Source organism: Ailuropoda melanoleuca, chromosome 1 (assembly GCF_002007445.2).
Source record: "Ailuropoda melanoleuca isolate Jingjing chromosome 1, ASM200744v2, whole genome shotgun sequence".
Lineage (NCBI taxonomy): Eukaryota > Metazoa > Chordata > Mammalia > Carnivora > Ursidae > Ailuropoda > Ailuropoda melanoleuca.
In genome coordinates this window covers 50,362,377-50,374,382 of record NC_048218.1, presented here as the reverse complement: position 1 = coordinate 50,374,382, position 12,006 = coordinate 50,362,377, and positions in this window count along the sequence as shown.

Sequence of the window (12,006 nt, the reverse complement as noted above, 5' to 3'; positions counted from 1 at the left end):
AACTGTAATCTAAGAACCAGGGGGAGTTAGAGAAGAGTTTTAAGAGGCAGAGTGATAAGATTAGATTTTTCTTTTTAAAAAAGTTCTTAAGGAACTATTTGGAGAATAGGTTGGAAGAAACAACAATAACAACAACAACAACAACAAAAATAGGTGAAGATACCCGATTTAAAAAACTCTTGAAGGAAACCAGGATGAGAGATGTAAGTAGTTTGGGTTAAGGAGGCAGCAGAAGATATAGAGAAAAAAATTAACAGATTCTAAATCGATATTGGAAGATTGTTCACAGGCTTTGGTGATTGAGTGTATATGGAGAAGAGGGTCACAAAGCTGGCACTTGGGTTTCTGGCATGTGAAAACAGATAAATGCTGATGTCATTTACTAAAATGGGAAATAAAGGGAAAATCCTAATATCATTAGACCATTATTTAGAGTACGTATGTTAAGATGAGAGTTGGATACATATGTGAGAGGCTCAGAGAAAGGCGTCTGGGTTGAAGAGGTGAATTTGTAGTTATCAGTGAAACCATAGCAGCGGCTGGTGTTCATCTGGGGAGAAAACGCAGAGACAGATGAAAAATATGGTAATACAGAGTCTTGAAGAATTCAAATATTTAGGTTTATTTTCTCTTTTCTTTTTATTTTTTAAGAGAGAGAATGAGCATGTGTGCACAAAAGGGAGAGGCAGAGGAAGAAAATCTTAAGCAGACTCCACATTCAGAGGAGAACCCGCCCAGGGTCTCTATCTGAGGACCCTGAGATCATGACCTGAGCCAAAATCAAGAGTCGAACTCTTAACCAACTGAGCCACCCAGGCACCCCTCAAATATTTAGGTTTAAAAGGAAGATTCCCCCTACAAAAGATATTGAGAAGAAGGAACCAAAGAGGTAGAAGAAAATCACAGAGAGTGATTTTCAGAACCAAAAAAAATTTTTTAAATGTCAAAATTGTGGCAAATGTTGGTAAGTTGATGAGTGAGACAAAGCATGAAAATTGAAAGACCAGGTGACCTTCAAAGGGCCATTCTGATGGAGTGAGTTAGCTGATTTGAGAGGAGTAAAGTACATAAAAGAGGGGAGACAAGTGGAAATGTTAGATAGGGATAGCTCTTTGATTATTTGAACTGATATTTTTGACGTCCAAATCACAATAGTCCAAAAATAAAAGAATAACAGGAGATGTATTTCAGGTTGCACTACCATTCTAGAGGATTTTCATATTTTCAAAGGGCTTTATTTTTTTTTTAAGATTTTATTTATTTATTTGACAGAGATAGAGACAGCCAGAGAGAGAGGGAACACAAGCAGGGGGAGTGGGAGAGGAAGAAGCAGGCTCATAGCGGAAGAGCCTGATGTGGGGCTCGATCCCAGAACACTGGGATCACACCCTGAGCTGAAGGCAGACACTTAATTGCTGTGCCACCCAGGTGCCCCTCAAAGGACTTTAATAAGCNCATAGCGGAAGAGCCTGATGTGGGGCTCGATCCCAGAACACCGGGATCACGCCCTGAGCTGAAGGCAGACACTTAATTGCTGTGCCACCCAGGTGCCCCTCAAAGGACTTTAATAAGCTATGCATATTCACCCATGGCCTTCAGGGCACTAACCCACTGCAAATAGTATTTTTAAATATCTTGTTTATACTATTGCAAGCTCAAAGAAATGTAACATCAGTGAATCTTGACTAGGGGAGAAGGTAGAAAGCTTGGAATATCAGGCAATGCCAAGAGTTATTTATAAGATTTCTTCAGGGACAGCCTAATGTACCCTATTACAAAACAAGGGCTTTGTATCCTTGGCCACTTAGGCATATCTATATATGCAATGTATATTATATGTAACGCATTTGCTCCTTTCTAAATAGGCAAAATGAAACTACGAAGTCTAACTCACCTCTATTGGGCCACTACTCAAGGGCTCAAGTGTTCATGGTTCCCTTCCCAGCATTTCATCCCACACTTTACTTTCCTAAAAACACCCATTTTCAGTGCGAATGACTTTCATTTAACTAGGACTATAAAAACCTCAGGTTCAAACTGCATTCAAGTATTCAATTGTTTGACATATTAATCAGTTATTTAGATTTAATTCCAATTTAACACTGAAGATATACCTTTGATCTAAATGGAATATTCTCTTTTACTTCCTGGGATCACCAAGGGAGCCAGATGCTTGGCTATTTTTCCTGTGAGTGTCCTTTTTTTTTTTAAGGAAGGGTTGTAACTAGCAAGCCTGTGCTCTCACCTACAGAAATCCTTCTTAACCCAGCTCTCTCTTTCCTGGGCTCCTTCTCTTTGCCTGAACAAATTCCTGTGAGTAACTCATTTTCAAGCATTTTCTGGCTCAACTGCTTCTGAGCAACCAATGTTTGTCTTTCAAGATACCCCAGCAGCCCTTCCATATTTATCTACTCCATCTGTTTTCTATTTCAGTTCCTCTAAGCTCCCTTTTACTTGTCAACCCTAATCACTCCCCTGCCACTGTCCCTCCCTAATCTTAGTTTATCTGGGCTTCCCAAGAGACAACTGCCATGTAAGTCATTTGGCAGGATTGTTCCCTTCTCTGTGAAATGGTCACAGCAGTATTTCTGAGCCTATTTTACAATGGATGATTTTTATTTTTTATGTGAAGTGAAAAAAAAGGTGAAAACACAATCCAAAATATGTATCAAAATAAAGCTCTTTTTACCACAGCCAGCAACTGAATTTCCTAAAATCATAGCCAATACAAACTACAGATATCTTACCTATACTTTGGTTTTTTGCTTTCTAATTTCAGATTACGAGAGTAAAGAAATAATTTTACATCTCGCCAAACTCTTCTTAAAACAAATGAGAGATGTGGATATATTCAGAATTGAAATATAAATGTTAAGACATTATGTCACGGTTCAAACTATTTACCAGATGAGTAAAAATAACACATTTTTATGTGGTAAACCACTTAACTAGAACTGTATAATTCTACATTATTTGCTCTTTTTTTCTTTTTAAAAAGAAGCCAAACATCTCTAGAACAAACATTTCCCTGTGTCGATTGGATTTAGAGTGCCAACAAAGTTTTGTTTCTTTTCTTTAAAGCATATTTATTTTTAGACCTTTCAATCCACTATTGCAAACAGATGTGCCCTTTTTTTTTCCTCCCATGGAAGAAAATAAATAACCAAGGTTGGAATTCCCTTTAAATACTTTTTTAAAAAGAAAAAAAGAAAAAGAAATGAAGAGGGAAAAACAATAGGAGTTTTATTCCAGAATTCTGCTCTGTGCCAAGCATCCAATCTGTAGAACATTTCACCCTGTTGGTTCGGGGATGGGGAAAGACATCTGTGTGTGAGGCATCAATCTGTTCTTTTGAAACACAATTCCAGTTCACAGAGCTGTGATCTGTTGAGTGATAAACACAATTTTCTGAAGCTGCTTTTCAAAAGGCAGAAATATTGACAGTGTAAATCCTAACACCTTAAGACAAACTTTAATCTAAACAAAAACAATAATAATAGCTGGTATTCAGGGGGCCTCACATGTGCCAGACTCTGAGCACACCACTTCACGTACATTATCTCAGTTAACATTTACTTCTGGAGGTCGATGCCAATGTTAGCTGCGGATTACAGATGAGAAAGTAGGGAAGCAAATGGTTCTACGGTTTGTACAAATCACTTGGCTAGTTAGGGTTACAGTCACGTACAAGGTCCAGTTCTGCCTTTTTGGTCAGCATCTTTCTTCTAAAGTGAGCTCCCTCTTTCAACTAAAGTACACATTGGACTTAAAGGACGAACCTAGCTGGGAGTCAGATAGATTGCAGCAATGAACTTGCTTTTAGGGTCAGCAGCTAGGGAATCAAACCGAGGAAGGAAAAGGCTGGACTCCTTCTACTGCATCTGCAGGGGTCCAGGCATTACTTGATATACTTACCTAGAAAAGCTTTTATTGAGCAGAAGCAATGGTAAAAGAGACATCTCCTTGGCATCCATTCAATACTCACTTATTATATATAAAGAGAGGTCTTCTTATCATCTGAGTTCAATGGCATAAAATGGTCTGTAGTCCAACAATTCCTTTCTTCAGGCCTGGCTTAAGGCTATGAAAGGTAGTCTTTAATATTCAGGTGATAAGTACTGTCTCACATTTAAATCAGGCTTCTGTCTCTAAGAGCTCTGAGCACTTTTCAGGCGCGATCATTTACCTTCTCAACAACGTTATGCAACGAGGAAATGAACTTCACCTTTCCAGGCCTCACTCAGTGCTAGCCAGTAAGTTTGCATGTTCACATTCCTATTTGGTTCTCCCTGCCTCTTCCTAGAAACTAAGATGAGAATTCCAGGATTCTTGGCCGCGAAGCTTGGTCGCCTTGGGCAGTCCCGGTCTTGGCTGGGGTACTATCTGGTATGCAATGAATGTATCAGGTTAGGTAAGCTCCAAGCTGTAACATTCTAGGATTCTGAGCTGGTAGAATATTTGTGGTATTTAGTGGAAGAATTGCCTTCATGTCTTTGGAGAACTCTGGGGTTATATTTGCCTCTCAAAGTAGTACAACTGCCATTTGCGTTTTTCTAGTAGCCAGACTAACACACAGCAAGGTCCTCTGAGGGCATTGGCAGGACAGATGCTTGGGTAGTAAAAACTGGAAAAAAGGAAAAGGAAAATGGAGGGAACTAAGAAAAGAAAAGAAGAGTTGTTAAGGATAGAAAGTGGGGAAAGGAGAATAAGAAAGTGCAGAGAGTGGGAGGAAGAGAGAGGGAGACAAACCGGAAAATGGCGGGAGGGAAAGAAGAAGAGAAAGGGAGAAATGGAGAAAGGCAGAAAGTAGGAAGATGATAAAGATAGTAATGCCCAATGTTATTTGTGTTGTTCCTCCATCATTATCATTATAATAATATCATTATTACAGCAGAGAGGAGGTTGCGTTGGTTAACTCGAAAGAGCATGGTTTTGAAGTTAGACTAGGCTTGGGTTCAAATTTCGACTCTTCTACTGTGGAGCATTATTTTGTGCCTGGGGAAGATACTTAATTTCTCTCAAACTTAGTTTGTTTTTAATTATAAAGCAAGAATAACATCTCCCCTCTAAACTTTCCCTAATTTATAACATAGATTTCCTAGCACAGAACAAATACATGATATTATTAATTATAGGTGATATATGGTAATCACCGTTCATCTGCCAGCATCAGTATTCACTGCACCTAATAAGAAACACACAAAATATGCTTTTTATGTCTCAGCATGACGCTGGTCCCTTTATCCCTATCTGTCATTCACATGCCAGCCATTAGGTTCGATTACAACAAGCACATGTACTAATGGCCATGGACCTTACATTTTGGGGCCATTGTTCCACTTCCACTGGTATCACTCCCTACCAGGGGATGAAGTACTATATGCAGACAGCACAAGGACATCGTAGGGCTTCTGTTGGCTTTGTCCTCTCTATTAGGACTTACTGTGTCTCTTCACACACACACACGAAATATTGAACGCTTTTATTAGGCCACGATCTCAAGATAATTTGAAAACTCTATGGCCTATGTATCTACTAACTTCCTCCTCTGTGCACAAGTGATTCCCACTTTAATTAACCCCATGACTGCTCTGAATGTTCTGAAGGAAGAAGATATGAATAAGAAAAACAAGCATTTCCCACCTGGATCTCTAGAGAGGCAGGGAGACTTATTGGAAGATAAATTGTGCAGTACAGCTGCCTTCTTAAATGAAGAGCATAAATGATGGCTAAGAGAAGCGATATACAGGCATCCTGTTCAGAATTAACATGCACAATTTCTTCACGTACTGAACCACTACACTTGAAGGTTTTCTTTTTCCTGGACTTCCTTATTACTCATTCAACTGGCAAAAATTATTGAGCTAAGTGAGAGACTAATCATGTCAGTGGGGAAAAGTAAAGGTTACGGCAATACATGACCTTTGTCCTCAAGAAACTTGTGGTCTATTTAAAAGCCTTCAAATGATTTAATTCTTTCATCTATTGTATCACAGTTGACACCATTTCATTTATAACTATTGGGTTAGTCCTAAGATTCCTTACAGGCCATTCAGTTCATATTACTAAGGTAGATAATAAGGAATAGTTTGGAATAGCACCATCCAATAGTAATAGAATAGAATAGAAAAAAATTACATATGGAATTCAAAAATGTTCTAGTAGCCATAAAAAAGGTTAAAAAATTAAATTAAATTTAATAGTTTTTTTATTTAATCCAACATATCTAAAATATTATCTCAACAATGTAATCAAAAAAAGATGTACTGAAGATGTCCAGTGAATGTTTCATACTTACAGCATATCACAATTTGAAGTAACCGCATTTCAAGTACTCAGGAGCTGTATGTGAAGATGGCTAGTGTACTGAAAACACAGTTCAGCACTTACCCTACCCTCACATCTCCGTTATTTTATGAGACAGAGAAGTATGTGTCCAAATGGCCTGACACCAGAGACAACAACGTAGGGCTCAGTTTTCTAGAATTCACATTCGGTGTTTTAACTTGTAAGCCACCATGCTTTGATATGTCTTGCTAACTGTATTTAGAAAAGTTTAACAATCAGGGTAAAAAAGCCACCACAGCAACATAAAATTATAGTCCTCAACAGGAAATGTCAATGGGTGCTGTAAGCCACTGAAAGAACACCCAGAATTTAGCGAAGCAGAGGATATAATTGCCATGCCCATGGCAGCATTTAGCTGGGTAATGCCCCTCTCGTTACCTTTCAAGACCACCAACAGTGGCACTCTCACATTTATATATTGCTTTGACAAGAACGTGAAATGTGAAACAGTGTCTTCAGTTAAAATATTTTACCGTAATTGACAAGGAGGCCAGCCACCCATATAATTTTTAATCCTGTTTCTTTGGCTGGTCACGGTCTTCCTTGGGATTCCTTACTAGGCCCACTCAGCTTCAATCACTAAGGGGAATGTCGTAGCTAAGAATGATAGAAATGTAGCAGTTGAAGACTGATAATATTACCTCTTGTCAAGAACTATGCAATTTTAATCTTTCAAGCTGTTAAGTTAGCTGGCCATAGTTTTACAGATACTATCAGACACCATGAGACTCCTGGGGCAGGGACAAAGAGATTTATCATATTTAGTACATATTCTCATCAGTTCCCTTCACCCTGCATGTCCCATGGGGTGATGCCCAAGAAGATGCTGTGTACCCGGTGACTACACATCTGAGGAATCTCAAGGAAATCCCAGTTTTTCCAAATGATCTGTTAGTAAATCTGCCCAGTCTTTACCCTGGAGAAAGACGTTATCTTTATTATCCTGAGCAGCAAACAAATCTTCCCTCTGCCCTGGAGGAAGAGGATACTTTATCTACCAAGGCTGTTGCCATACAAACACCCTTAAGAAATAGGAACAGGGATGCCTGGGTGGCTCAGTTGGTTAAGCATCTGTCTTTGGTTCAAGTCATGATCCCAGGGTCCTGGGATTGAGTGCTGCATCAGGCTCCTTGCTCAGCGGGGAGCCTGATTCTCCCTCTGCCTGTTGCTCTCTCCGACGAATAAATAAAATCTTTTTTAAAAAAATAGGAACAAAAGATACCAAAGTCTTTGCTCAGAAAATGTGCAGAAACAAGAGGCCTGTGGAGAAAGTCTTGCCACGCTCTTATATTAAAAGCTCTCAGTGGTCCTTTATAATTTACTAAACGAACTCCTCCTTTTCTTACTTATTAATCAATGTTTGTTTATTGCTCTCTATGTTCTAGTAGATTTGAATGACTCTCAGATATTTGCAAAAACTAAGATCTAATAGAAATGAAAGATTCAAAAAGTACTCAACGTAAAAATTAAAGAGATGAATTCCAGTGATTTCCACAATTAAGAACTTTGAGAAAATAATGTTTTTGTTATGAGATCTCGCTTATGATTGTCCCTGAAAATCATAATATCTGGATCTTTTGAGAGTTCCTGTTTTATTATTATTATATTTCCTTACTATGTGCCCTGATGTGGGATTCTGAAAAATATGGTTGTTAGAAAAATATCTTATCTTTTGCTTTCATATTCCTCTCTCTTTCCTTTTCTCATTGTGAATGATAACAGAAACATTCATCTGAGGTGGCTTTTACTACCAAATGTATTTCATAAAACATATCTAGGTTCTATGAACTCATACTAAAACCTTCATATGTACATAGGTTATATTTAAACATATAAGCAGCTCTTTTATGAACTAGTAGTGCTCTTAGAACTCTGTATAAAGGGGCACCTGGGTGACCAAGTCAGTTAAGCATCTGCCTTCAGCTCGGGTCCTGGGATTGAGCCCCACATTGGGCTCCTGCTCGGTGGAGAGCATGCTTCTCTGTCTCCCACTCCCCCCACTTGTGCGCGCTCCCTCACTCTCTCTCTGTCAAATAAATAAATAAAAATCTTTAAAAAAGTAACTCTGTATAGAATCTACAACTTTTGAAACAGCTGAGCAGAAAAACTATGTAATTTAGGATAGCAAAGGAAGTTGGAAACCACATCCAATTTAAGCTTTCAGGAGAGTAGAGGTCAGCAAGAGGTCATTCTCCAAAATGGAATCAGAAAGGAGTCCTGGAAATACTGCCCAACCAGGACCAACTTTGGAAGACAAGTAAACTTGTGCTGCAACTCTGCGATTTGTAGAGAACCTCAGAGGGGCCCAGGTTTGGCTCACTTTTTAGCTGACCATGAAGAAGACTTGGGAGTAGATTGTCACAGGGAAGCGTCTGCCCGCTGGGTGAATCACAGTCCATTTTCTGCAGCATCCTGGGATTTCTGAATGACTTAGTCATTGAAATCCTGACTCTTATGGGAATCTGTTCCCAAAGATCACACAGATGGCGCATCTATGATACATTGATAATTTTCTGCTCTAATCCAGAGTAATTAACCGGCATTTTAGAAGTCATTATTAGTGACCCTATGGCATGTATAAAAGAATATTGGATGAAAACCATTTGTATAGGTGCCAGTCTTACTTTTGTCACTGGTTACTTTGGACAAGTCACTGAAGCTACCTGACTTCCTCACCCATTGCATGACCGGGATGGGGGGGTAATGATTCAGTGACCTCTGCAGTCCTTTCTAGTCTTGCTTTTGTACATTGTATCTAAATCAAGATCTGGCCTTGTAAATTGTGTGCTGGGAAGAACAGACCTAGATGCCGTTCGGCTCTGCTGCTGTTGCTACTTTACAAAATAAGTTGTTGTCCCATTCAGAAAACGTCACGTGCAGAACTAAAGAAGGGTATGTGACCATTTGCCAGCAATGGCATCGCCTGAGTGACACTTGGATCACACAACTAATTTTTCTCTTTTTGGGTGACTCAAACTCTTAGGGTCATCCTCCTGGGCGACACATCATGTGGTAATATAAAGCATGAGGCAGATATTGTCAGTTTAACCAGAAGGTAAAGGAAAAATACAATCATCTTTCAGTCCACTCATTTTGAATCTTCTCACAGCATCAAAGAGAACCTCAGAGATCTATTTCTTGCAATTTCCCCCCTGACAGTGTGGGATACCTCAGTCAGATGAATAATACATGCACTGGCAAGCAATACAATTTTACAAGAATCTGGCATTTACAAAGCAGCTTTACTGGTGGAAAGAGTAAAGGCTTTGAATATTCTGTCAGTTTGAAAAGAGGTTCTGTGTCACCCTATCAGGTCACACAAACCATCTGATCAACTGCCACTTGATGAAAGCATTTATTAAAGTCAGAATAGGGAAATATCAGTCTGAGGAATGAAAAAGGCTGGAGGATTTATTTTTAAGCCTCTGGGAATAGAAAGGGGTGAGAAAATTTCTGTTTCTAGAGGGAAATACAATATGAAATTTGGTTTTGACTGAATAGGGGAAACATAAATCCTAAAACAGCGAAGATTTATTTTTTAAAGTCTTCAGATTGCTTCCAAGAAAAATGGAGTGTATGTACTTTTTCCTATTATTCCAACTAAATATAAATAAAAATTCTGGGCATTACATTTAAAACAAATATAAAAGACTCTAAAAAGTAGAGAAAAAAAAAAAAAGCTGACCAGCTGACCTCAGGGTCCAAAGAACAACATAGGAGTGAGTTCCTCAGGTTTTCTTTTTCGCCCATTTATTCCAGACGTGACGCTGAAGAAGCTGGCAACCCAGACCACCAATGGATGCAAACAAACAAAAAAACAAGCCCAACAAATTCTACTTGTCTCTAACCAAATGACAAGGAATAGGGCAGACTAACAAAACGGAAAACTCTTTGACAGTATTTGCTCTACTCTAGCCAAACAAAAGAAAAAACTGTGGCCCCATCCTTACCTAAACCAGCAAAAGTTGATGGGGGAACCTAGACTCCATTCTCTCCTAGCTGTAATGAGGTATTCCCAGACCTCCTGTAGGGTCATGTCAGAGAAGGTCAAGTAGGGACCTGGGACTGTCATGACCTTCACCAGTGGTGGTGAGGCCAGCCCCCCTCTTAGTGTCAGTAGAGACCACACGGTGAGCCTAACCTTCCTCCTAAGCCAACAGTAATGACATGCTCCTCCCATTCCTTATGGGGGTGGATTCACAGGAAGCCTAGTCGATAGCCAGGACCTTCACTATAACCCAAAAGTAATGAAGCCATTCACATTGTGGTGGTAGTAAAAAGTACATGGAGGGCTGGCATTGCCATTCCATTTAGCACTAATGAGGTTCCCCCCTATCTTGGGTAGCAATGGAGACTGAGAAGGAAACCTGGACTTTTACCTCCACCTGGCTGTAAAGAGGCAGACACTGAATCAAAACCAGAGAAACCTTGTGAAAAATAGAAGGTTAAAATAAGATCTAGAGTCATATAAAATTAATAAGATCCATAGTATTATAAATTATAAGACTGGAGTCTTACCATTTAACAATTTCCATCAAATGTCCACATTTCAGTCAAAAATCACTCTTATCAAGAGACAGAAAGTTCTCCGACTGAATGAAAACAGATAATCAGTATATGCCAGCACCAAGATAACAGAGATGTTATCATTAAGTGACAAATATTTCATGTTAGCCACAAAAAAAATGCTTTAACAGGGAATTATGAACATGCTTGAAACAAATAAAAAATAGGAAAAAATCAGCAAAGAAATAGAGTCTCAATAAAGACATAGGTGAAATAAAGAAGAATAAAGTGAAGGTTTTAGAACTAAAAAAGGCAACAAACAAAATACTCAGTAGAAGGGCTCAATATCAGGATGAAGGGGCAGTGGGAAGAAGCAGTGAGCCAGAATACAGAACAGTATAAATTATCCAATCTGAACAGAGAGAAAATAAATGGGGGAACAAACAAACAACCTGAGCCTCAGTGATCTGTGGAACCATAACAAATGATCTAACGTTAGAGCTTGGATGAGAGAAGAGAAAAAAAAAAGTGGGATGAAAAAGTGCTCAGAGAAATAATGGCTAAAAAATATCAAATTTGACAAGAAATTAAAGCTACAGATTCAAAATCTGAGCAATCCAATAGAATAATTTCAAAGATATCCATACCAAGATGCATCATATTAACCTTCCCAAAACTAAAGACAAAGTAAGAATTGTGAAAGCAGCCAGAGAGAAACAATGCCATATCTAAAAGGGAAAACCAATTCCAATGACTTCAGATTTCTCATCAAATACCATAAAGGTCAGAAGGAATCATCATAAGAAATATAATTCCATAATCCTATAACGAGTGAAAATGTCCATCTGGATTAAAAGGATATTCTCTTACATAAAGGAAAACTGAGGGAATTTCTCACCAACACACCTACACTAAAAAAATGACTAAAGGAAATTTTCTAAACAAAATGGAAACAATAGAAGAAGGATCTTTCAAGTATTAGGAAAAAAATATAGTAAGCAAAAATATGGGCAGATACAATCAGCTGTCCTTCTGCTCTTGAGTTTTCTAAATGATAGTTGATGGAAGCAAAAATTGCTATCTAATGTGGTTCTAAATGAATACAGAAGAAATATTTAATAAATGAGAGAGAGTAAAAGTACATAAAGGGGG